A 26,585-nucleotide genomic window follows, 5' to 3' on the forward strand; every position below is an offset into this window, starting at 1 on the left:
TTGGCATTATCTCTTTAGCAGGCAGGCCTCTCTCCCCCTGTACTGTATTTTTCCATTGTGTTGAATCAAACTTTATCTTCAACTCTGCTTGCCCATTCTAATAATAACGAGGTGGCGTTCAAAGCGTGACTTCGCAAGTGATTCATTTCCTCAATACCGCTGATTGGGACTTTGCACCACTTCAAAGGTAGGCAGCAATTTGGCTTTTTAACACATTAGAGATAACATTTCTTTTGCATTGGGATGAACTCATTATGGGCTTTAGGACGGGGACCTGATTATTTGCAGACACACAGTGCTACTCTTCTGCTGATAGGAATGGAGAGATGAGGCAAAGTAATAGATTGGGTAAGAACTCATTAAGTGTTGGGGCAGAACAATAGGCTCTTCCAGCCTTTAACTCCTTAGATTCGTCTGGATCTTTCAATCTCAGCATCCTCCAGCCACTGGAGACTAAAACAACAATGAACTGAATGCAGAAAAAAAGCCAGGCAATTATTTTGCTTTGGTAAAAATGTAATGGAATTCACAAAGTCAGAGGAAGATAACGCTGCAAGGAGGAAATTGGGTCACGGAGATTCTGATGATGCTCCAAGGTGATGCTCCAAAAGGCAGCAGGACATGCCCGCTCCCCACGGCCTCAGCTGTGGGCTGCACACCCAGACCAGCAAAGAGGGGGGATTTTGTTTCTAAATTGTTGTTTCTTGCAGGTGAATTCCTAAGCCATCTGCAGAAAATTTTCCCTTCATGGCCAGGAACATGTGGCCCAAGGGTTGGTGGGGGTGAGTACTTTGATTCCCCACTGTCTCCCCAGGGCTGAACAAAACCCTTGATCGAGAGGGCTCTGGACTTTGCAAGAAAAGAGGGTTTGGGGCTTTTGTGTGTGTATTTTCCTTTTCTTTCCATCATACTAATGAAATTTGCAGACACAGAGAGGAAACTGAGAGTTATTTATAGGAGTGAGAGGAATGTGAGGTCTAATTGTGCTTAGTCTATTGCTAAGTATGTAATCTGTTTGCTATTAAATTTTACAGTCTTGCAGCAATGTACATAGGTTCTATTGTGGGTTTTTCTTTCTTTTAAGAGGAACATATACATTCGATGAAGAAAAAATATCAGGCTCTGGTGCTTGCAAGCTTTAAGAACAAGTGGCACAAGTCAGCGTTTTAAATGAGGCGGGGCATTTTTAGCATTCTTTTTCCTTTGATAATCTTTTTACACTTGTCAGGTTTCTGTGTCCCTGTCCATGATGCACTGAGGTTACCTCTTCACTGGCTGTTTCCATGGGAGGTGGCGAGTCCCACTGCACACACAGGACGAGGGTTTAGCAAACCCACCTGGGCACGTATTTGCTTCCCTTAGCACTGATTTGAGCATTGAGATGCTGATGATAACTGGGTGAAACACTGTAGAAATGCAAAAGCAGTGAATCCTTGCATTTTTGTATGTTGTTTTACAGAGAGCCCTCTCTGGCTCTCCCACGACCCCATTCCCACCTGCGAGAGGTGCGAGGCTGCTGCAGACACCTTATTGTGTGTCCTTTGCTTTTCCCAGGCACGGGTGACAAGCCGAGGTAGTGGGAGCAGGGCCAGGGGTGCCATTACAAAGCGGGGACAGCAGCTCTGCAAAGCTCAGCCTGGAGCAGGGGCTTAGCCTGGGGACCTGAGCTGCTGAGCTAAGCGCCATTCCTGATGGAGAAGAGGAAAAGTCAGGCATGCAACCCGATACAACTGCTAATATCTACCCGGCAAAAGTCAAGCACTCAGACGGCTCTGAATTTGGCTGCTTTTTATTGCTTATCGCTGTCCACCCGTGCTGGAATATTCCATTCCTATAATTTCTGAGAGGCCCTAAAGGATCCTGTCACCTCCCTTGCATTTAGGTTTCTCACCTTCTCAGACAAACACTTTTCCTGGGATATTTTGCAAAATGCCACAGTGACTCACTCTTGTCACTCCTCTTTGCTGGGATGACAACACTAAAGGGAAAAACAAATAATATTTACTTCTGGTGTCCAAAATTGGCTTTGCCGCTGCGAGCAGAATTTAGAAAGACAGAAATAGAGGAGTGATTATGGAGTGCACTGCAATTAAGAGACAGCCCTGTAAGACCCTCCTCCGGGTTTACGGCTGCAAACAGAGGCGGGCTGGCTCCATCCAGGCTGATGGCCCCTGAACGGGATGCAAAGATGCCCCGAGATGACCAGTGACAGCAAATTAAAGGCAGGGATCAAGAACGACAAGGCAGTACTTTGCTCTTTGCTTTGGCTGGTAAACCCTGCCAGCACATATACAGGTGCAGGACAACATCCTCTGCCACGTTTCTTGCAAGCAAATGTAAAAAAGAAGAAAACAGACTCAGTATATACAGTGGCAGGTGGCATTTAGGGCCAGATCACCAAGAGATGTCCGCTGTCCATCTCCATGGGAATTTTCTAGCCCTTCTCTGGCTTGCTCACACATCCCTTTCAGACCCTGCTTCTAACTCTCAAATAAATTTACTTTATTCATTGGGAGAATGAAGACCTTGCCGTTTACCATGTTTGTGCCAGGCCACCAGGGAAACGCTGATGTAGCGTGTGACATTTGGTGTGTTTGTTGGGTCAACAGGAGAAAGTGCCAGGCAGGTTATCTGCAGCGAGGCACTCGAGCCCTCCTCCATTGCAAATAAGACATGGGATGCCAGTTGGCTGCTGGCCAGTCCTTTGGCCACTGACCAACTGGCTGACATTCGTTTCTTCCAAACTTTACTCCTGAACCTGGTGGGAGGGGTGTTTTACAGCAGCGATTAGTTTATTCCTGGGGTAAACAGTAGAAATTGGAGGGTAATTGCAGCAAGGAGTTTGCTTCCTGTTCCAGTGTGAATAACCCACTGGGCGCCAACTGGATGTTAGCCCTCGAATCTGTAAGGCCAATTGGCAGCTGCTCTGCATTTGTCCCTCGCAGGATTTGCAGATGTATGTTGGGAAGTGTGGGTATGGGGATCCCATCGGCCCATCCATCCCCAAGGTCAGCAGAGGTGCCCAAGGACCCAATCCCGCTGCTTTCATCTCTTTCCCATCCTGAATAATGGACATTTTTCCTCCTCGTAGTCCTTCTGGGCCCTCACATACATTGGTCATACAACATTGCATGATGCTGCTTTATTCCGTTTTGTCCCCAGACCTCCTGCACTTTGTCATACAGTTCTGCAATGGTACCTACACACTAGCACAGGCTTTTAGCTGGGATGAGGCTCCTGCTGTGTTTCCAGAGTAACTCTCTTAAAATTACCTAAATAGCTGCGATTTGCTCCATTCAATGTTGTCACTACACAAACAAGGAGGACACATACACCTCTGCTGACCTTTCTTCACAAGTCAAGCCTGACACGTTTCCTATCCCTTTTTCTGTTTGCTTTTCTCCTCTAGTTATCCTCCTCTTTGGCAGCAAACTCCCCCCATCATGGCCTCAGAATGGAGTATAACATACTAGAATATCTTCCTTAGATGAGCTACTAAGCAACCCATCCCCTCTTCCATCACATGCCTTATTGTCTCACTTTTTTCTTCTTTCCATTGATCAGATGGAACCTTAGATTATTTTGCTGTCTTTTTTTCCTGAGGTTACAGTATTTTCTTTCAAGATCTCCTTTATTATTTCACTGTCTTCAGGCTCTTCTCAATTTTGCACCTTTACTTGTTGAAATTTCCTAAAGGCTGATGTCTCCAGGCCAAGGTATACTGCACTATTTTCCAACTAGGAGGTACAACAGCATATTATCCACAGGAGGGATGGCTTCACTAGCATTTCATCCTCCTTCTTCTTGGATTCAAGTCTCAGTGGTGGCTCAGAGCTGGAGGGCCAGACCACGCTCACCATTTAGGTGGTGAAAACCCCTCAAATCCATCCAGTGACTTAACTGGAGTAACACTGAGAAAAAAGATCAGCTCAGCATGTCCAAGGATAGCTTATTCAAGTTGCTAATATTACTGACATGAGGTAATATTTATACACATTTGGACAGTTTCTGTTTTTACCGAGACATGTGGTTGGGAAAGGAGCTTGGAGGGCAGAGGTAGGAGGAGGGAAAAGTGGGGTTGGTGAGTGGTAATGGTCATGCCTACATTGCCAAGGATGTTGAGGACATCCTTCCAACACCACCAAAGAGAGGCATGAAACAGAAAGCTGCTGCTTACCAACATTTTTATTGAGCAGCTATGTTATAAGATGATATGTGGTGAAGTAAATTATATTCAAGAAGAATTTGGAATAAATCTCAAACAAGTCCTTTGGCTGAAGCATCCCTGAACTCAAGATAAAGAAATTTCTATCCCTTGGATATGTTCTGTCAACTGAATGTAGCTTTGCGAAATTTATTGTTTTTACAGAAATCAGGGCAACATATTTTAGGATAGTCCAGACATCTCTGGCTGCCTGGATTTCCTCAGTTTAAGTTTGTTAGTTCCCCTCCCCTTAAAAGAAAAACAAATAACCTAGAACTTTCCTAACCTCTTTGTTGGGTACAGTTTTTAACAAACAAACAAACAAGCAAACATCCTCCATCTGGAACCAAAATTTGGCGAAGAAAGTATAGTAAGGGAGGGAAAAAAATTTCTCTCACAGATATTAACCTCTACTCTGCAAGATGTGTTCGTCCTTCAGAAATGGGCAGCTGCGTAAATCGTTAGGAGGTTGCTAAGGATTAAGGCTAGCCAAAATATGTTCTTTTACTGTCTTAAATTTCCTCAATGTAAAATAAATGTAAGCTCAGCTGCTCTAACTGCGGATGCTGCCACTGCTTACAGAGAACGCAGTTTTGATATGGATGGATTACATCCCTTCTTAAATTGATTTGACACTTGCGTGTGACCTGAGAGTGAGAACACACGATACGGCACCAGAGTCGTAAGGAGGAGCTCAGAGTGCATGTGCTTCAACCAACAGCCAGGGCAGGCTGGTTCCCAGCATGTTTTCATGCTGGATCTATGGGACCATAAGATAATTGCACTTAAGTATAATTTCCCATGACTATTGCTCTACATATTTTTGAAGTTAACTGGAAAATAGCCTGTTGAATCTTAGCATCTTTGGGTCAGGGGTAGGATTTTGGTTCTGCATCGTGCAGTCCCAAGTACACAGAGTTTCTGAGTCACAGGAATTGCCCTTTCACTTTGATAATCATCAACAGGAAGGGATGACAACACCTTCTTCTGCCACCCAAGAAATTTGTTTCATTCTGCTAATACTAAGTGTATGTTTATCAAAAAGGGAAAAGAAACAGTTTTCCCATCAGCTCACCAGCTCTTTGCTTCCTTCCATCAGAATTGGAGACATTCAATATTTTGTAAGATTTTCCCAACATCTTTACCTTGCAGAAACACCATCTTAAACTAGATTTCAGTTGCACATGTCAAAAAGAGGACAAATCTAGAAATCAGAAATTCAGCCTGTGTCAGTCTGGGCAATCTGCTTTGTATCATGTACTGAATTGGCTGAGTTAAAAGGAAGAGCTGGCAAGAGGCTTTTGTTTTATTTTTATATTATTTTGGTAATCAATTGTAAATCAAATTCTTTCAGTTGTCTTGTGCTGCTAACAAAGGCTCTCTACTACCAGATTAGAATGTTTATATAATTATTTTAAGTATTGTTTGGATGTGTGTATGATGCCAAACAACGTAATTGGCCGACGGAAAGTCCAGGCCAGGTGATGGTTGTTCACAGCTACACGCTTTGAACTCCTAGTCGCAGGCTTTCCTAGCATCCTTCCTACTAATTAGCCTTCAGGAATTAATAATTCACTTTGTCCTTCTGCTCCAGCATTCTGACAACAGCGAGTGTAGCTGGTTTATTGTAGATAACAATAACAAAACATTCATAATTTAATACTTTTGTTTTCTCCCTGCAAGGCAGAGCCATCCCAGCCAGTTCCCCTCCAAGGCAGCAGCTGCTTTGAAGCTCAGCTCCTGCAACAGCCCAGACAACATCCACACTGCTTCAGTGTCTGTGCCCGAGTTCAGATGTTGGTTCGCAAACTGTGTTCCCATTACATGCAAGGACAAGCCAGGTCCTTCTCCTTCCCCTAAGCTGGTAAATCCACAAATGCCGGTGGGACTCAAAGTGTGTAAGTCAAGTAGGATAAATGCAAGACTGGGGCGTGCATTTGCTTTCTACTCAATATTTTTTTCATTACTGCGGAGGTTTTTGGGATTGTATAGTTTTGTTATGTTCATGCAAAAAGGCAGAATTCCCACCCACACCTGAAGAGAAATGCATATAGGAAGCTACTGTAATTGCCATATGAGAAAAATAAAATCTCTTATAAATCATTTAGATGATGGACACCTGGGTAATAGTAAAGCAAACGCAGCACTGGGGTTGAGGAGTGACGGACTGGTCACATCACAGAGCATTTAGCTCCCCACACAGACCTGCTGGTAGGGTGAACAAATCCCAGGCTGTACCAAGAAGATCTCACGCAGGTTATAAGAGCAGCCCCATTCCTCCCATGGCAACCGAAAACGCTGTGTTCTGGCATGTGCGTTAGCCTCACCCTGAGAAATGCACAGCCTGTTCCAAGCAGTTCCACTAAAACAGCAACACAAAAATGACGCGGCCAACTCAAAACAGAGGTCGGGAGAGTAGAGCTGAGATGACACTTTGCTGTCCCAAATCTGCTCGCGCAAGAAGAGCCTCCCTGCAACCTCCCCCCGTCGCTTTGGGTCCTGCCTTCTCTCCTTTGGCTGGTTGGTGAGAAATGTTAAATTTCCACGTGTTACTCTGTCCACACTGGATGTCAGCTATTAATATTCATAATATATTGGCAACATAGAAAGAAAAATAGATTTACTTTTGTTAGGGAGAAAGTAACAAAATAAATAGTGTGTCTCTTTTAAAGATGAGATACCTAAACTATAATCAACAAGTTTACTTTTCTTGATTCAGAAAACATGAATCATTCTGTAAAATCAGATCAAATTCAAGATTAGTTTCTCATGGCATTGCTGAGGAATTTCAGATATTTCCATTGGGAAAAGAGTTATTTCTTTAACCATCCCAAGGTTAGTTTGTTCAGTACTAATTTTTTCTAGTATAATGAGGGCTGCCCAAAGGTAAGGAATGTCAGGATCTAAAAGTGGAGTGGAAAAAAAAGAAGTGAGATTAGTACAAGATTAAGAGACAAAAATTAAGTGGAGGCACAAATCAGATTATTTCAGCTAGGCAGAAAGTTCATAAAAGATTATGACTGTCTTGCTAAATACTGCACAAAAATATATCATAGAACTCCCCCAGCCAGCTGTGCCAGTTTTAAATCAAGCAATAGAGGAAGTATTTGCACACAGATTTCAAGAGTTTTGTCTATTATGTGGCAGTCTTGCAGCCATCCAACCTGCAAGATTACTGCGAATAAAATAGTGTTCATTAGCACTAGATTTTAGTTACAGATGACAGAACCCAAATTATTCCAAATCATTTTACAAATGAATAGTCATATGGTTTGGGGAAAGTGGGTTGTATATTGTTTTTTATACCTGCTATTACTCAAAAGTCAGACAAGAAATCTGGTCTGGGAGGATTTACACCGAGGTTGCATGTGGGAGATGGGATTCTCCTGTTTGCCATATGGCCACAGGCTCAACCATGACTTTGAGAAGCTGATTTCACTCTCTGTTGACCCCCAGGGTTGCTGCTCAGACCCTTCCTCACTCTTAAGGTTTATCCATTCTGATTTTTAACACCTTTGGGCAGGAACCGTCTCTTCCTTCACACTCACATGCTGCCAGCAGAGCAGTGACCCAGCTGCATTTTAGTTTTTTGGGGCTGTCGAGTCCCCAGTTCTGAACTGGTGGCACCATCATAAAATCAGATACGCTGAGACAAGAGGAAGGCAGGATGTTTTTCCTGAATAAACTCTGAGAAAGGCTGGGCTCACTTCTGTCTTCGAATTTATGACTGGTCTAATTCCTTCTCTTAAGGTGCTACTAACTGCTAGATGGACCAATAACACAATGGATTTTTAAGTAATACATTTTTTCCATGTAGTCCAGCTTTGGAGGACTCCCTCACCACCCAAAGGCTGCAGAAGCGCCTGTTTCTTCTCCAGTTAATAACAACCTATTAATAATGCTGAGCAGTGACCACCTTTTCTCAATTATCCTTCTGTAGGCTGCTGATTTTGTATATGCCTGAGGCAACAAAATCCCAGTTCTTGACCTGACTATACTGTGGCAGATGGAGCATCAGCAACAACAAGCATCCCCAAGTCCTCCCGCATGGAATCCACAGTCAATGGCCACATGGGGACAGAAATCTGTGCCCAGCACTCATCCCCTGGCAGCAGCCACCTCGGAGCAGCACGTGGCCTGAGATCATCGTCTCCTTTCTGCCATTGTCAGCAGGGAATGGCAAGAGCATCCAGAGGGTGATTCATGCACCCAGCTCCAGACGGGGTGAATCACCCTCTGAAAACCATCAGCTCCCACCACCAGAAAATCGGCTTTAAATAGATGCCTAACTTTAGATCAGTGAACGTGGGTGAAATTAATCCCATCCTATGGGATTCTCCACCTCAGATCAGTCAACAGTCCCCTGTTACTACTTTCCTTCAGAATATTCTTCTGGTCATGACATATATTCAGACAAAATCTTGCCTGCTACTTGGACAATGGTGGGAATTTTCTGAAGTGGGTTTTTTGGGTGTTTTGGTTTTGTTTTTTGGTTAAATAAAGCCTTTATCCAATCTCATGGAACGAGTGGTGCAATAGCAGAAAGTGAAGCTGCAACTGCACGGGTAGAAATTTTGATGCAGAGGGCGAATAATATTTTGAAGTGAAAAGTATCGTGCTATTTTCACCTCCTGCTTTTCAAAGGAGGAGAAGGAGAGAGAGAGAAGGTGCTCACTGAAAATCCCGAGTTAGACTTTTAATAATGTAGATTTCTCCCCCACTTTTATCCCCCCCTTTTCCTGCACATAGTGAGAAACTTCCTAAGGTTGCCAATGGCACTAAAACAGTCAGTCCACTTTCAGAATTTCAGTCACCTCTTAAACACTTAGAGGCTGAATTGAGTGAAAACCCATTTTCAGAAGAGTTTCCAAGGAAGTAGAAAGTTTCCACACCCTGAATCTTGCACTCAAAGAAATGGAAACTGGATCGTTGCTGCCAACAGTCTGAACTGGTGTATCACAAGCTGCTGAATGCTATATTCTGTAACAAAAAAATGCAAACATGCTTGGTGCTATATTAAAACACAAAAACACACTTCAAGAAGCTTAGCTGAACAATACATGACTTATTATTTACTTTTTGCTTGCAATTTCTAGCCATAACGCTGCTTTTTAGCTGCTTGATAACAAATAAATTCTGATTAAATCACACAGCTTGTGTTTTGCAGAAGCTCGAGCTTTGCAATCACAACGACCATTCCACAAAGAGATGAAGACACCTGGACAAGAAAAGCTGTGGACCCAACTGCTCATGGAGGACTAATAGTGAGGGTATGTGCCGTGTGATCTTTTACTGATCTTACCTATTTACGGTTTCAAATATAAAGCCTGGACTTCACACAGTGCTACAAGGAAAAATAACCGTTTACCAGGACAGTGGTGAACCAGTTGGAGGGTTATCTCCACAAATGGCTGATCTGCTTGGGTCCGGGTGGGTTTGATTCTGGGTTACAATAACCCAGAATGCAGCTCAGACAGGGCTGAGTGATGGATGTTGGCAAAGGGCATTTACGCTGCTTGAGGTTCATTATGAAACAGGTACTGAAGAGCTCAGGTGGAAAAGTCCTTTCAGAGACAGATACAGCTTTCTGCCAGTTCCATATGACTTGACCATACCAGAAGGAACTTTCTAAGAAGCAAAAGTTAGAGTTTAAAAAGCCCTTCCTTTCTGTTCGCCCTTTCTACTTTATGTAAGAAGATTTCTTGCTTACAATATTCCATTCAACAACTGCTTTCATGCAAGGGGAAGTGTAATAGAGTAAAAGACAATATCGCATTTTAAAATTCACCCTCATTCAGTGCTTGAAATCCAGGGGAAAATCACTTCCCGGACTTAGAGGCTTTAGGTGGGACATGAGCAGGTTCCAGCTATTTGTTCCTGCTGGATGATATTACATCTATACAGGAACATACAACTGATGATTCATTCAATCACCTTATGTCAATGGCTCTGTCTGATTTCCAAATCAGACGAGGGTGTAAATAATAACAAAGCTGTGTAGGACTTGATAATGAAGTTGCTTAGGGGTGCTGGTTGAGAAACTGGAGAAAGCGTTCAACGATATTTTGGAATTGCTCTGTGCTAAACATTGATATTTGCTGCCAGTGTCAGGCTTTGTCTTGTTATCACTTTGGCACAGTAAAGCTGAATTAAATTATTGTAATTAAATTGTTGTTATGTAAAAGCTGATTGCTTTGCATTGCTTTTCGTATTATACAATAGCAAGTAGTTATTACATAAAGCAACCAATCAAACAAAACAAAAACCCTTTCCAGAAAATCCTTCTCATTCAAAGTGTGATCAAATACTAAAAGCCTTTGTAATGAGCAAATAAAGTTTGTGAACAAGATTTATTTCTCTACAAACTAACTTAGTTTCCATTCCAGTCCAAAAAAAGAAATCATCACCTTTTCCTGTTGATAAATTTCAGCATCAAAATGCCAAGTCATGGGTGGGTTAGGAAAATCTTGTTTACAGTCAAAGCCTTGGCGACCTTCCTACATTTTTTACATTTTAATTATAAACTACATTGGCATCCTGCTGTAAAGACATTACTTTCTGGAAACTCCCAACTATTTACATGACTAAGACTTAATTGAATCAAGGATTCTTGCTCTTTCTTCTCTCTTTTTTTTTTTTTAATTTAAATTTTTTAAATAAAGAAACATCATAATCATTCTTCACTGCAGAAAACATTCCTTTGCTCCCGTTGGGTGCTGCTAGCAACACAAACAAGACTTTTGTCCTCATGCACCATTTAAGACACATAGTCAAATGAATCAGGATCTATATCTTTCAAGGAACTGTTAATTACTGCTGTCAAATCAGATTAACAGTTCCTATAAAACCAATGTAGATGTCCAAGATTTGTGCTTTTCCACTGCCTGGAAGCATGTAGATATGGCTTTGATACCTACTTAGAAACATTAATCCCCACTAATCCACAGCGTCCGAACTGGGGTTTAGTGCAGTTCAAATGATTCATTGGAAAAAAAGCTCAGATTACCTTTCCCTGGGGAAAAAAAGAAAACTGGATATAATTTTAGTCCATGAGGGCTGTCGGTAAAATCCGTAGGTGTACCGAATGAAGGCCATGAAGGCAAACGTGTTGCCTGAGGGTGTCTGATGAGCAGCAGAGCAAGGACCGGGATGCGGGATGCAGGATGCAGGATGCTCATTCCTCTGCTCCACTGCAACCTCAGCACCTCTCCAAAAGGTGGGTGGGCTGCAGGACCTGTCCCCCTTGCTCAACACATGGGGCCGAGGATGGTTTGGATGGGAGGTCTTACCTGCTCAGTATGTGTAATGGAAAAGTGTTTGTAAGGAGCTGTAAGCCTTACTTCTCCAACATTAAAAAAGAAGATGACAACGCTCCCTTGTTTAATCAAGATGTAGTGAAAATTATATGTCTGCATTAACAAAAATAAAATAAAATATATGCACCATTATCTTCTCCCCATTATAAGACAAATTCTAATTCTGGTAATTATAGCTGCACCTCCCTTTTTCTAGATGTTTCAATGGGTTCGACACACTTCACTTCCTGTTACAGTTTCTTGCACTGAGCAACTCAGAATTAAAGGTACTATTGAACTGGAAAATATTGTTATTACAGTAACAGTCATCAAGAATTGGATTTGTACAAAACTATAAAGCAAAACACACTGAGATGATTCATTATGCATCACATGGAGAAAGACGTAATGTTGTTAATATGGGAGAACAGATGTGTGTATGTATTTTAAGTATCTCTTTGTCTTTTCTCTGATGAAAAGATTTTTTTTCTAAAAAAAAAAAAAGAAAAAGAAAAAGAAAACCCAACCTGATCTTCATTACTGGTACTTTTGAGAAAGTTCATTGGGAAATGAAAGCAGTCAGTGCCGTTGCCATTAATCTCTTCTTATGTTAGTTTGGCTTTTACTGGAGAAAGTAAAAACTCTTGGGTTTTCTTTCATGCCCGGTCCCATATGTGAGTTAAAGCAAAGTTGACAAGCAAGTCCTTGACGTAACCTCACGCACGCTGCGGTTAGACGCTATATAGCAGCAACGGGCCCAGATGTGATTTCCTCACTGTATTAAAATTAATTGGGCTTTAATTAAAAGCGCAACACTTTGTTTTGTTTTGTTTGAAAGAGACATGGCTAAGGGTGATCATTTGTTAGTTATCTATCTTTTTTATGATAAACTTGTTTTGACATGTGTGAGAAAAGAGGTTCGTTGCTTTTCCATTTTGTCATACCTCAAGCATTTTGTGCAGGGACTGAATACATGTTCGTGAGTTAAAATGATCTGCAGAACAATACCCTGTGATTTGAAACACAACTGTACTCCCACCTTGCCCGTAGGAATGTGGCCAGTTTGTCACTGCCTAATGGCTCAAAACTCGGTCCTGAGTGACTGAGCTCTCTCCCCCGTGGCTCCATCCTGCAGACACTACATATTTTAATATCCTTTATTGCACAAACCAGTGGAAGACAGATCTATAGAATTTATTAGATGACCCTTCTGGATTTTAAAATGGTATGATACGTTTATACAGTGGAGGTGCTCCTTATGAATCCCAGAAGACTTATTTGAAATGCACAGGATTTTTTCTGTCTGTATGATACAAGGAACTGCCTCCTCTATTTACTGTGCTGGGAATAAGGAGTAGATGTAGCCTCTTGACTATCTGCTTTCAAGATCCAAGTGGTTAAAGATGAAATTTTAATAAGTGTCAGACAATGTAAAGCAGAGAATAGGTGTCACAGCTCCCCCAGTGCCACCCCGGCCATGAGCAGGGACATCTTCACCAGCTCAGGTTGCTCAGAGCCCCATCCAACCTGGCCTGGGACATCTCCAGGGATAGTTCATCCACCACCTCTCTGGCCAACCTGGGCCAGGCTCCCACCACCCCCATTGAAATGTTCTGCCCTTCTCCAGTGACAAAACCCTCTGGGACTCAACCCTGCACTGAGGTGGCTGCACTGACCGGGGACATGGTCAATCACAGCTCTGTCAGTACATGTCCGTGCTGGCTCGTGTGGAGAAACCTCATGTGCTCGGTAACACTCGTGGTTGCCGTCGTGAGTTAGACACTATTTTATAAGCACCCAAAGACTTGCTAGGTCCTAGCCACTGTTGGAAGTGATGACTTTTTAACGGCAACCAGCATGCTCGAAAAATTCCCCAAGATTGAACAATATTCTGGACACAGACGTCCCCGGAGATCCGGCTGTCTGCCCTCTCATTGCTCAAATATTGAGGTTAATTGGGGAAGCGGGGAGCTTTGAATTACCACTGCAGTATAAAGACATCTACGTGCTTGTTTTTAATATTTTGTTTCGGATCCTTGTAAAAATACTGGTGCAAGTACTACTAAACACATTAAACTAGTGGACACATTTTATTATTTGGCAGCAAGTTTGTTCTATGTACTGTAACTGAGCCCGTAACAAGATTCCCACTTCATTTTGTTTGCTTACTTGGTACTGCAGATAGAAATGGGAGGATGCTGAAAATGAAAACTCTATTTAGGCCACATAATCTCCTTCATTAAGTCTCAGACATGCTGGATAAGGCTCACTTGGGGACCTATTAATGGAAACACATCTGCTGTGTTCATAACAATAAAAGACTGGCTATAAAGTGATTAATTGCTGTTAACAGAAGCAGGACCTGCTTTGGGAAGGCAAATATGTGGCACGTTTAGATGCGCAAAGCACTACAGACACTGGAAGGAATTGCACAGGGGGCAGCTCTGGCTCAGTTTGGTTTGCAGCACTTTGAGGACAGCTCAAAGGGTTGGCCATGCCCAGAGGGCTCTTGTTGGGCCACCTTGCCTTTGGCTGACAAGCCCACCTCCCTCAGACTTCTCCAAGGTAAGAGCTAACTGGAAAAGAAGCATCACTGCCTTTTTCCACTTCAAATGCATTTTTTTAGCAGTGTTTGTACTGCGGTAGTCACAAGAGACCCTAATCAAACTGGGGCCCTCTTGCGTTAGACACTGTCCAGATGTGTAATACAAAACAGCTCTTCCTTTTAAGAACTTAAAGGCTTGCAGATAAGCCAGAGCATGGGAAGGGAAAACCAGACATGAAATGGGGAAATGCCACAACCCGCCTGAAGTTTTAGGAGACAACTGAAACCTTGAAGGTCTCAGTTCAGGATTATTGGACGGTACTTTCCTTATGAATTAAAAACAATGTATGAGACCCTCAGGAGTGAGACAGGAGCATGTGACCTTCAGCAGAGCCATGCTGCCTTGTGCCTGCAGAGAACTGGGGGAGTTTTGGCTCTGGTGTTGGGGGACTGAGTAACTGGGCAAAAAAAGATGTACTGGAAGATGCTCAGGATGCTTGAACAGAGAGTTCAGAAACATTCCTGACTTACAGCAACTTTATAAGAAGGCATGTCATACCCTTTCAAATGGCTAGAAAGTATGAGCCAGAATGGCAGGAAAATATGGCTTATTTCCAGGCAGTATGCTAGCACGTTGATTAGAGTCCAGATGAAGATAAAAAGGCTGGAGATCCAATGCACAGTGCTGGAATTGTATGTTTCTGTAGAAGATCTAATGTATTCGTGCTGTCAGGTCACATACATTAAACCTAGAAACCTGATGTTTCCTTTCTTCTTTTTTCTCCCTTTTTGGAAGCACTTCGAGCAAATATATTGAATGAGACATTTGCAAGCATGGAGCCCATTAATAACACAAGGCAAATGCAATGCTGCAGTCTCATTCATACAGCTCTTGGGAGCCAAGGAAATTAAAATCCTATACGTTTCTTTTTCTGCCGTGGGGAAATGAAAGCCAAACCATGAGATGGGGCTGATTAGAGACAGGTGAAATCTCTGCTTGTTTTTAAAGCTTCACAGCTCTCATGTTGATAGTCCCTAGATTTTTCCAAGTGCATTCTGCAGATATCACAGAATGGTTTTGGGTTGGAAGGGACCTTAAAGATCTTCTAGTCCAGCCCCCCTGCCATGAACAGGGACACTTTCCACTACATCACGTTGCTCAAAGCCCCGTCCAACCTGGCCTTGAACACTCCCAAGGATGGGGCATCCGCAGCTTCTCTGGGCAGCCTGTGCTAGTGTCTCACCACCCTCATCACCCTCATCACCCTCACTAGCAGAGGAGAGATGGCTGTAAGAGAAGAAAACAAGTCCTGAGGACCAGGACCTTTTCAGACACCAAAGAACAAAAGATGCTGCAGCAAAGGCTCCCCGCTGACAGCTGCTGGAGACGCCCATCTTGTACTTATTGCACTCCTCACGCCACGGATTTGTAAGGCTGCAAACCTGTAGTCCCATTTGTGCTAAAATAACAATAACAAAAATTAAAACCTTCCATGAGTTTGGAATGGAATAGAATGATGCAACAGTGAAACAGACAATAACTATGAAATTCTCCATATCCATTTATTGTATACATAAGATTAACTCATCTGGATGCGTTGTCACTGTATATAACACGCACCTTACTCAAGGTGCACAAAGAACCATGGCCGTGCACATAGAACCCTCAGTACTGACCCTTCTCCAGGCAACCACAGGATGCAGATGTCCATTAGTTGAGTATTAAGTGGGCAGACAGACATCAGAATAACTATCACAAATCTAATGTTCACATCTAAATAGATATAAATGGTCTTGTTTTATAACTGCTTCCCCCAGTCAACCTCCTATGATATCTTAGACTTGCTAACATTCTTTTTATTGCTGCCATCTGATTGTATAACTCCACTGATAGCAGCTCTTCATATTGCATCGATTATAAAGAGAACAGGAAAATGAACAAAATGTACTCATTCTGTTTATAGTTTGAACTATAATTTTGTGGCCCTCCTTGGATGCCTTAGCAGAAGAATCAGATGCACTTTTCTCCATGTTTGGGAACACACTCATACTTTGGCTGGGAGCTGTGTCCAAGTTTACTCAGCCCTTGTACTTGCTTGCTTTCACGAATGGATTTTTTTCTGATGTGGGAGATGGACAGGGCTCCCAGCGCAATGGGTGAGACACAGTAGGAGCTTCCATGAAATAGAGAATTTCCAAAGAAGAAAGGTTGTTCGTCAACCCTTGATCACCACCCGCTGATGCGTGATTGGGGTACGAAGGTTCAGACATGACCTATGAGGGAGGTGGCTGATGAGGTACTTGGCAGAGGTTATATTTACCCTCCTCGTTAGGAACATAGGGTTATTGCTGCTCATCAAGGTAAGAGGGATCAGAGCTGGCTTTTACTGAGCAAACCTTACTCCCTTCCCCACCTCAGCTTGCTGCAAGCTTTGTCTTTTCTCCATCTAAGGGGCTCAGATGGAGACTTGACTCATTTTCAGCTGTGAAAAAGCCATTTTCTTGCTTTGCTGCACTTTGGTCAACTCAGTGGTGAATGACTCAAGATTACAGTAGCCTGATTAAATTAGAAATTTAAGGTAGAATGAAACTGACTTTTTCAGAATTTGAAAGAGGAAAAAACCAGAAATGTGTTTCTTTATCTCTCCTTCCGTGCTAAGAATCCCTATGTAAATTGAACTAGTCTTTATAAAATAACTTATTTGTTTTAAGAACAAATGGTAGAAATCTCTTTTATACAGCAAGCAAACCCCTTTGACCAAGGTATTAACTACTTAAAACCTAGTGCCTGTCTTGCACAATTTACCTCAGATAGAAAGAGGAAAAAATAACGCAATTTGATAAAGCTCTGAGAACACAACTCTCTGCAAACTGGGCTAGAACATTTTTTATCGGGTTCAGAGCCAAGCCAAAAGTTGCATGAGGCTAATCCCCAAACAAGAGACCACCCTGCATTATCCTCACGCGCTGCTGATGCAACATGCACCCCAATGTTTTTGTGGGAATGCGGGTTTTTTTCCTGTATCACTATCAAATTTCTCTGTACATGGCTATGGAAAAAGGCTAATGAAGAGGAAAGGAAAATTGAACCCAGTTTCCTCAGTTTCCCTGTTTGCAGAACAGTGATGTTCAAAACAGTGTCACCACTCCTGGTTTTGTTTTGTTTCCATAGTCTTTGTTGAATGAGGTTTCCCTTGAGGAGATTCCATGGCGTTTTTTCCCAGGGCAAAAAATCCCACCATTCTTGCATTGGTTCGTTAGTCGCCATCAGCCTAACGATGGGCTTTAAATGCAGAGAGGGAGAGAAGGCTAGATAATGGGAAAACACCCCAATCCATGAACAAAATGTTGCAATAATAAGGGTAGTGGACGACTCGAAAGCTGCGGGATGTCACTGGGGGGTGTTCAGAAGGGGCTGTCCCAGCTCCTCTCCATATCAACGAACCTGCCTTCGGTCAAGCTATCAACTCCACAGACTCTCAAGATTCTGCCCAGTCCTATTTTCTGAGGCAGGGTAAAATTTGTCATTGGCAAAATAAAGATTAAATAAAACATGAGTAATGTAGATCTGGAAGATATCTTGGCACTGAGATCCATTTCCTGCTCTGACGGATTTAGAAGTGCTCAGGTTCCTGCTGCGACTGGAAAGTTGTTTCAGAACATCTTTCCTGTGATGCTCAGAAATCTTCTTCATGTTTCCACCCTCTATTTACTCACAAGCAGTTTGATTCAGAGCCAACATTGTCCTTTAGCGTAAATAACTGTCTCCATTCCCTGGGGGTTTACCTGGACTATTTATAGAAAGCGATCCTTTTCCTAGCCTTTTCCTCCTTTTCCTAGCCTAAACAAAGTTATTTTAGTTTCTTCTCCACCACACTGATTGCCCCACATCTTCCTCTGCACCTGCTCCAGGGATCTTCCTTCTCCATCCTCAACGCACTTTGCACTTGCCTTGATCTTCAGCTCTTGCTACACCCCTGGTTCATTTATCCTGTGATCTTTAACACAGACATATCTTTTTTTTCCTTTTCCATTTGCCATTTTTGAGCCTTGTTTATCACAGAAGCCTCTGTTGTTCGTCCCTCAGCTCATTTCCACGCCATCTTTGTCAGCAGAAGGAGATATGTGGATGGGCAGTGGTACAGAGATGCTATTTTGGGATTTTTTATTGCTATGACAATATAATTTTCTAGATTTATTATTGAAATCCTATAAATAGGCTGCTGACACCTCAGCCTGGGCTTGTTATCTATGATCCCTTTATAGCCCATGAGAAGATGCAGGTTCATCTCATCAGCCCTGTGCCTATAGTCAGACAGAGCAAAATTTTGGAGATGTCTGGTTTTCTTCAGGGAATATAAAGGGAGGCCAGAGCATAAGCTCAGGATCAGTCATCTGACTTGTAGGCACCCTGAAGTCAGATAAGAAGAATTTCACTTTTATGTAGAAGTTTGCACATCGACAAGGTAGTGATGACTTTGGGGTAAGCCAGTTCTAGCTGCTGAGCAGCAGATTAGGAGCTGCCAGACAACAAAGGAATGTCTTTTCTAAAGATGAGATTCTGTCTCATTTGTTTTGGGCATGTGCATATGAAAATAGAACGTGAATTTCAAACCTCCCCAGGATTATCCGAAATCTGCTCTTTTTAAAGTCTGGTATTGACTACGAGGAAAATGCCTCGTATTGTGTTGGGAAATATCTAGTGAGCTTGAGGTTGGTCACTTTCGGTCCTGGGCTTGACATGTCCTCCCTCTACTCTTACTACAGATCCACCAGACCAAGGGCTGGAGCAACATCTGTTTCCCAGGACCTCATTTGGGCATCTCTGCTCAGTTTCCCTCCTCCGTGACCACCAAGGGGGGTTGCACCCATTCGCTCTTGTCTTCATAAAGCCTGTACCCCAGGCAGTCATCACAAGGTAAGCGAGAAGCATGTAAATCCTTGGGCTGTTTGTTGTGATGGAATCTGGGCAAGGAAAAGGACTTGGAGTTCACGATGGAAAATATTTTTGAGAGCATTTACTCTGGGGCAGCAACTTTGCTCGGCAAGCGTAGGAATTAATTTGGTGTACAATAAATCTTCGTGGTTCCGCAGTCTCACTTGTCAGCTCTCCCAACGAGCATCCTCCCCAGTCCAGATCCTGACAGGTTTAGCTTTGGATCCTGTGCCTAGCTGGGCTGTTATGAATTCATTAGATTTTTCTCTTTTCCCCTGTTACTTACGTAAGCCTGCCATGCTATGTAAACTGGAAATATGTAAACTGAAAACATTTCTTTTTGTTTATAGGGAGAGATTGCTCTGCATAAGAACGGGAATGGCTTCATCCTAGACATCATGTTTACTTAGTGCTTCAAGTCGGGGCATCGGCTTTGAAACCTCTGGCTATGAATTTTGAGCTGGAGTAACCCACAGGCAGAAAACTCACCCATCCTGAGGGTCATGGAATGGGCAAAGTGATGACTCAGGAGAAGAAAAACCAGCGTCTCACTGTTAAAATGTGCTAAGGAAGATGACCCCGCTGGAAGGGGACTGGTTCCATTTGGCTTTCCAGGCAGTCACTACCGTAAGGCCAGCGGTGAGTTCAGAATTGCTCAGATGTCTTCAGATAACTTCAGCGAGAGTCTGCTCGCACATCTCAGTGAAAACACAGAAATATTTCAGGGTAGATTATTAGCAGAATGGGAAAAAAAAACGACAGATGCGTAGCCATTAATCTTGTCCCTTGAAATTTGCTTATGCTATTTCTTCCCTTCTTTAACATTTGTTTAAAATCTTCAGGGGGAGTGGAGAGCTGGGAGGACATTTTGAATAAATGTCTTAGTCCTGAATACATTTCTGAAACAAAAGAAAATAAAACCAAAGTATTTTGAGCCTGACCATTCATGGGTTTCACCTTGTTTTCAGATCATCAGTTAAATGCAAGTCCAAATGCTAATAGTGGTGTAGCTAAACATCCAGTTTCTTTAATTTACTAGATCTCCAGCTTATGCTTTAATTTGGCACTGTGCCTAGAGATTATTTAGGAATCAGTATTTTCATTGGATGCATAGGATTTTATTACAAGCAGGGAAACAGTGGATGTGTTTCCTTCAAAAAGCAAAGATGTGCAGTAAGATGGCAGATGTTCCCCTGCAGAAACTGCTCTTTAACCCTCACGGAAAACACCATGGAGTCTTTGGAAAAAGTGCAGCACATTTTCTTTGAAACCACCAGAGTGATTTTTTTCCCACTCAGCTTTGTCCTTTAAATAGGAAGTATAGCTTTCTATAGATGCTTTGAGTTAATCATTTCCCCTTACGAACACGCTGGGAGACACGTTTAGTTGAAAAAGCGTCTTGGCGTGATGTGGATGGGAAACTGCTGGGCTGGGAACGGGAGCCGAGCCTGCAGTCGCAAACCACGGGACTGTGCATGACCTAGGAAGGAAGCAAAAGGATGTTTCCGAAACCCATAGCATATAATAATTCACTTTAATCTTCCGTTGTTGTCTTGCCTCTACAGCAGGGAAATAGAAATGAAAAAACTGCAGTTGAGATTTACTAGAGTGAACTTTCTCCTGGCTTTCTGGCTGTCAGCTGGAGGAGCAGCGTTCTCAGATATTAATTACTGTGTTACCTCCAAGACAGTGTTGAATGAGCTGTGCTGGGCCACACAAACCTTTGATTTGCCCTTTGGAAAAGGATTTGGGCTCATTTTTTCAACAGGTCAGTGTGGGATCATCTGCCAGGGCTGTGGACCCCTTGTCTTCCAATACCCTGCAATGGAAAAATTCCCCCATCAAATTAACTTTGGAACAAATAAAGACCTTGTTTCATGCAGTGGAGGAGAGACCATCCTCCTAGCAGGGATATGGGACTATCAGCTTTAGCGAATAATTTCTCAGCCTCTAAGAGGTAGCACATTACTAAACACTTCTGAAATTTCACCCTCACCCTGTTTTTTTTTGTATGTCTTAAATCACACTGAGCTGTAGATGCCCAGGGTGGACTGAGAGCAAAACAGCCAACAGCAGACATTTCTTGGTTCCCATTTCCACAGCCTGGAAAAGCAGCTGGTGTTACCAGTCCGGAGAACACCGTTCGCCAAGAGGCGAAAAGCAAATCGCTATTTAAGACATCACCAAACTCCCATTGGGCCCCGTCACCTCCGACAGATTTGTGAGTCACTAAGAGGAAGTATTTTACTGTTATCCTGTTTGGTCAGCAGGTGGAAGGGAAATAGCTCTTGCAAACCCTGGAAAAAGTTAATTTAACAAGACTTCCATTTCAGCATAGTCTTAGTGCTTTCAGTCTCACTGTAAGTTCCATATAGTGCCAGCGGTTTCCTGGAGATTTAGACAATACAACAAGATCCTTGGCATAAAGAATTTTTTTTACCCTATATATTTTTTGTGCTATGTCCCAACTTTTCACACAGTAATATCTCCCTAGTAAAAGTGAAGAGCTCTTTTGGTAATTTTTTCTCTGGTGTTTCAGAATTCTCACTTCTGCTCTCCAAGAAATTTTGCTGCAAGATGAAAACTATTATGTTTTCTTAAATCTACAGGGTAGGATTTAAAAAGGAGTTGGGTAGTTCATAAACTTTGCAAAAGGGATGAAATTCACCCCTGAAGAAAAAAAGAAATTGCAGACATCTTTTTCATAACCCAATGAGAAAAGGATAAAGAACATTGTGGAATAAATCTGAGAAAATTATCTCCCAAAAGGATTTTAGGAAATAATAATAAAAAATGTTCCATTTCTACCAAGAACATTTCCCAGCTGGAACCCGAGCCAGCTAAAGTGCTAGTGGACAAATTACAATATCCTCCTCTTCATGAGTTTTGGATTCAGCAATGGGAATTGCTGAAATGTCAGCATTGCAAGACATGGTGATTATACACAACACCCGAACTGGGACACCTCGATGGGTGCTCTGGTTTCCCTCAGCTTCATCACAGCGTTGAGGGACCAGCACAGGTACAAAACCAGAGGAGTCTGATGCTGCCTCCCCTGCTTTCCCCTGTAACAGATAACCCATGAGGTCCATTGGTGAGATTTCCCTCCTTGGTGATGAGGAAGACCTCAGGTCCACACAAGGGAGGAAGGCTGTGTGGTGTTGAGGGAACTCCACAATACAAATCAAGCCCTGAATATCTACCAGGCATTCAGAAGACACTAATAATGTTTAAACTTGACTTACGCGTGTCTCTTGTATTACAATTGTCAGTCTACCACCTTCCTTGTTTTGGTCCTTTAAAAGGTAAGAATAGGATAATCCAGCCCCTTAACCAAGCCTTGAGTATAGATTAGCTTTTAAGACCTTTTAGAGACAATTGTTCTCACTGTTTATACGTTTCTGGTTCAGTAGATACCCACCTCAGAAAAACAATGAAGAAATGGGTCCATTGTTTAGGAAAGTCTAACAGCTCTAAAGTTCCCTTAAAGATGTTCCAAAGCGATACACAATCTTGGGTGCTCAAATCTGAGACATACAAGAAACGTTTTAAAGTATTAAATTAAGTCACTGGGTCAATTCCAGCCAAGCTGATGAGAGAACAATGTACAATATGGAGAACAACCCTCTGACCCTCATCATGTGCCTGTTTCTGTAACTACATCCAACGAGAGGATTTTGGAAAGTCCTGCGATGTTTTGACACACACACACATTTCATTTTGAGGTTCCACCTGGGACTTGTAGTAGCCGCACAGCAAGGAGAGCAGTTGTTCTTGTGGTTTCTTTCTGGCTCGGACCGCGGGCTGATGCACCAGGAGTCTTACGAGAAATTCTGCTTTGTTGGGATTTCCTGCACTATTCTGCACACAAAAGCAGCCCAAGCGATTCAGCTGACACAGTTATTGGAACCTGCAGATGATTTTCCAGTGCAGACTGATTTGGGAACCTCTCCTTTTCACCCCCTACTCTTTGTTGCATCCTACGTACTTCCCGTATGATATAATTTGGACATGTTTTTTTTTATGAAACATCGCTAAGTGTTATGAAGTGCCATTGTATTCTGCTAAAGCACTGCCAGCCCAGAGAGAGCTATATTTCAACTGCCGGGAAGAGATTCCAAGTTACTGAGATTTAACAAGTTACCATGCATCAGCTGAGCTGTAAGAAACCTCCATATGTGCCTTTTTGTTGTTTTCTACATCTGTGGCAAATGCGAAACGAGGCATCTCGGTTCCAACCCATTTCATTGTGTGCTGCACAAAGTTACCCTGCAGTTACCCAGCCCCAACCCACCTGGCTTTTGGATGGGGAGGTTTGCCAAACAAAACTCTTTTTCTCACTAATGGATGTGCGTGGAGCATTTTCATGCTGCTCCTTAGATCAACGCTGCTCCAGGTGGTCTTTATTTTCCTCAGCATCACCCACACCCTTTATTTCCAGTGCTGGAGCAAATCCCTGCACCAGGTAGGAGCAGGGAAACAAAATGAAGGAAAAATGCAATGGTAAAGCAAAGTTAGGACAAGTTTGCCAGTAGGAAACTATTCAGCTTGCATGAATAGAAAAAAACCTCTTGATTAAAAAAAAAAATACAAAATAAACCCAAACCAGCAAAAACAACACTGAAAAAAAAAAAGGGAAAAATTAAAGTACTGTAACTACAGTGAGTAAATGAGAATCACCTTGGGATCAAGAACACATTAATATACTCTAGCAAATGAAAAGGAAAGAGATTTCTTTCTCTCACCAGCCTCATTTCATTTGCACATTGAAGAGACCAAAGCTGACCTGCTGGTATCCTGAGCCTGCACTGGAAGTACCTTGTGTTTTCCTGGTGAGCGTCCATTTCAGACAGCAAGGCCGAGGGATTTCTCTATAAAGCCTAATGGGAGAAACGCTGCAGTGACCCAGTACCTGACAGTCCCTTGGGAAACCTGGTCCCTGGGGAACGGAGACATAAGGTCTTGCTTTGGGGAGGGGGAAGGAACAGGTTCCTCCTCAAGAATCTCCTTCAATCCTTATTTTAAGATGTCTATAGAGCTTTGGTAAAGTGGTTGGCATTAGCAGATTTTTTTCCCCCCAAATAAAGAGCTGAAATTGAAAAAACCCAGCTGGCCAAATATCCCTGTTTAATGCAGTAAGGCACAGAACTGAACAAGTTAAATCTGAATTACTGCAATAGTACTCCTGAAAGGTTTACTGTATGGTGTGAGTCATGGTGTGGTTTGGTCCTTTGTCTCTGCAGAGTTTGCAATTTTATTTATTTTATTTTAATAGAAGCAGAAGATTCATCAAAGTAAATTGGACTGATAGCTTTATCAAACCCAGAAAGGCCAACCTGGCCTTACAAATATTGATCCCACAGAAGATGAGAAAGCCCCATGAAACAAACACCTCCCCATTTGGACAGCAATATCCTTTCGAGGAAAATTCTTTCCTGATCCTTGCTTTAAAGAAGTGATTTGAGATTAATGTAAAGACCATTTGTCATTTTGGTTATAAGAAATGCTAATGGCTTTAGCAGCTTTTTGCATTTTCTACGGATTAATCTTGTATTGTTAACTTTTCTGTTAAGCACAAAACAGTAAAGAGATCTCCTCCTCCAAATGGCAAAGCCCAAACTGAGTCACTCATCAATTCACTGCTAATTGTCAAATGTGTTTATTGCACAGGAGAAATGATAACCTGTAATAAGATGTGATGGATTTAGCCAGCTGTACTTCTACAGTTTCAGGCTGGTGTATGTCCAAGAGAAACCAAGTGAATTACATGAGTATTAAAAAAAAATATAAAAAGGAAAAAAAGGGACAGTAGTGTTGATTCAGCACTGGTGTATTTTCTTCTGCTGATTATTTTGGTAATAACAAGTGTCTGGTAAGTGAGTTAAAGGCTGACTGAAGGAGATGGGACTGGAAAAGAATTGCCATTATGTTTGTGGATATTCCCCCAGTTACTTTGAAATGTAGGCAAGTCATGGAACAATTTAGACTGGCAACATATTGCAGGAGACTTCCCTTTTCAAGCTAAAAAAAGATAATACGCTGTCTGCATTAGTAAGCATAAGTAAATGGAGTCAGAATGAATACTGCCAACATGAGAAATAACTAGAGATGGAATCTGCAGTGGGAAATGTGTTTGCTCTTGCAGACATTTGCATCGCCCGTGGTGTTGGAGCAGCTCAGCGTCCAAGTCACCTGTCTCAAAGCCCTGGACAGGGATCCCTCCCCTTGCCCATCTCTCAGATGATGTCCTTTTGGTTTTGGCTGGAGCTGGAGGTGCCTGTACAGCCCTCTGCCCTTGGGACACAGACACCGCCCCACGGCCAGGCCCTCCGTGGCACCAACCTGGCCATGGCAGGTGGGGACAACCAAGAAATACGGCTGCAAGGACCCACCTCAGAAGTTCAACCAACACCAGAGAAGCCCCCGCAAGGGACACTTTGAGCTCCTGATGTCTTAAGGCTTGAGGACAGTATGGTGGCACCCTCATCTGGTGAGCTTCTCTTCAGTTTTCTTCTTTCATTAGCAAATTTTCTCCTAGCAAAATTCTGCCAAAAAAGCCAGCCATCCCAAACACTGGGAACACTCACATGATATTTGCAGCTGACCACATCCTCCTCAATCTTTCTTCATCTTGGCACACTCAGCTTATGAGCTTGCAGAGAACAATTCACCCCTTGCTCAATGGGACTTGAATTCAACCATCAGTCCCAAGCACTTCGCTAAAAATTGGGCACAATTTGTGAAAACCTAATATGGTGTTAAAAACCCAAGATGTTCTGATGATGCCTGACTAATGAATGTGTGGTGGCTAAAAACAGCTAACGAGGCATGACCATGTTAGTCCTACAGAAATCATAGTGATTAATCACACAACCAGATGAGAAGACATAATGAGAAGGCAATGGACATCTTGGACATCTTCACAGAAGTCTCAGATGTCTTCCTGAAGGATAATTCACACAGAACACAGGATTACTGAGCTTCATGCGCTGAACTGCATGGAGGTTTTTGATCTGTACCACATGGGGTTAGATTAGAAAAGACATTAAATGTATACAGGCTCTTCAAATTGCAGGAAAACTTTTCCTTGATCACAAAAGAAGATATGAATCAAAGCGATTTCCTTAAGGAAAATCTCAAAGTTTGGGGTTTTGACAGTGCCCCCAAATACAATTAGGATGTGGTGAACCTTGTTTTGCTCTTGAATTCACCTGTATCAACTGAAATTGAAAATGGAAACACTACAGCAGCTTCCTGCACATCTTTTTCAGCCTGGATTTCATTAATATCTTCCCCAAGCTGGGATTATTTTGCTCATGTACAGTGTTCAAATCTGTTCGGGCTTTGTTTGAAAGCGGAAAAACACTCCTAATGTATAACCTAATAGAAAATGATAGTGTTCAACAGCTTTTTTTTTTTTTAATAACTATTAAAATTTAATATATAATCATATCCCACTATGGAATTCTGCAAGAGTGTTAAAAATAACCCAACAGGAAGCATAAAAGCTCTTATTAAATTCTACAATATTTACAGTAATTTCTGCATAGGAGTCTATTAAATTTCCATAGCACGCTCAGTCCCATTTCTACCGAGTTCCATAGA

General features: G+C 42.4%; 1 long non-coding RNA gene across 5 annotated transcripts; it reads left to right on the forward strand.

Moving 5' to 3' along the window:
* LOC110365802 (uncharacterized) lies at window positions 1-26,585 on the forward strand. Of its 5 annotated transcripts, XR_010467083.1 has the most exons (6): window positions 3-187; window positions 711-782; window positions 9,372-9,474; window positions 18,812-18,962; window positions 19,331-19,619; window positions 25,126-26,585. It is a non-coding gene; the product is annotated as an uncharacterized LOC110365802 (long non-coding RNA). The 5 variants fall into 5 exon arrangements; XR_010467079.1 differs by lacking the exon at window positions 25,126-26,585 and having other exon boundaries at window positions 1-187; window positions 19,331-19,920; XR_010467080.1 differs by lacking the exons at window positions 3-187; window positions 25,126-26,585 and adding an exon at window positions 223-596 and having other exon boundaries at window positions 19,331-19,920.

The sequence above is a fragment of the Columba livia genome, chromosome 18 (assembly GCF_036013475.1).
Source record: "Columba livia isolate bColLiv1 breed racing homer chromosome 18, bColLiv1.pat.W.v2, whole genome shotgun sequence".
Lineage (NCBI taxonomy): Eukaryota > Metazoa > Chordata > Aves > Columbiformes > Columbidae > Columba > Columba livia.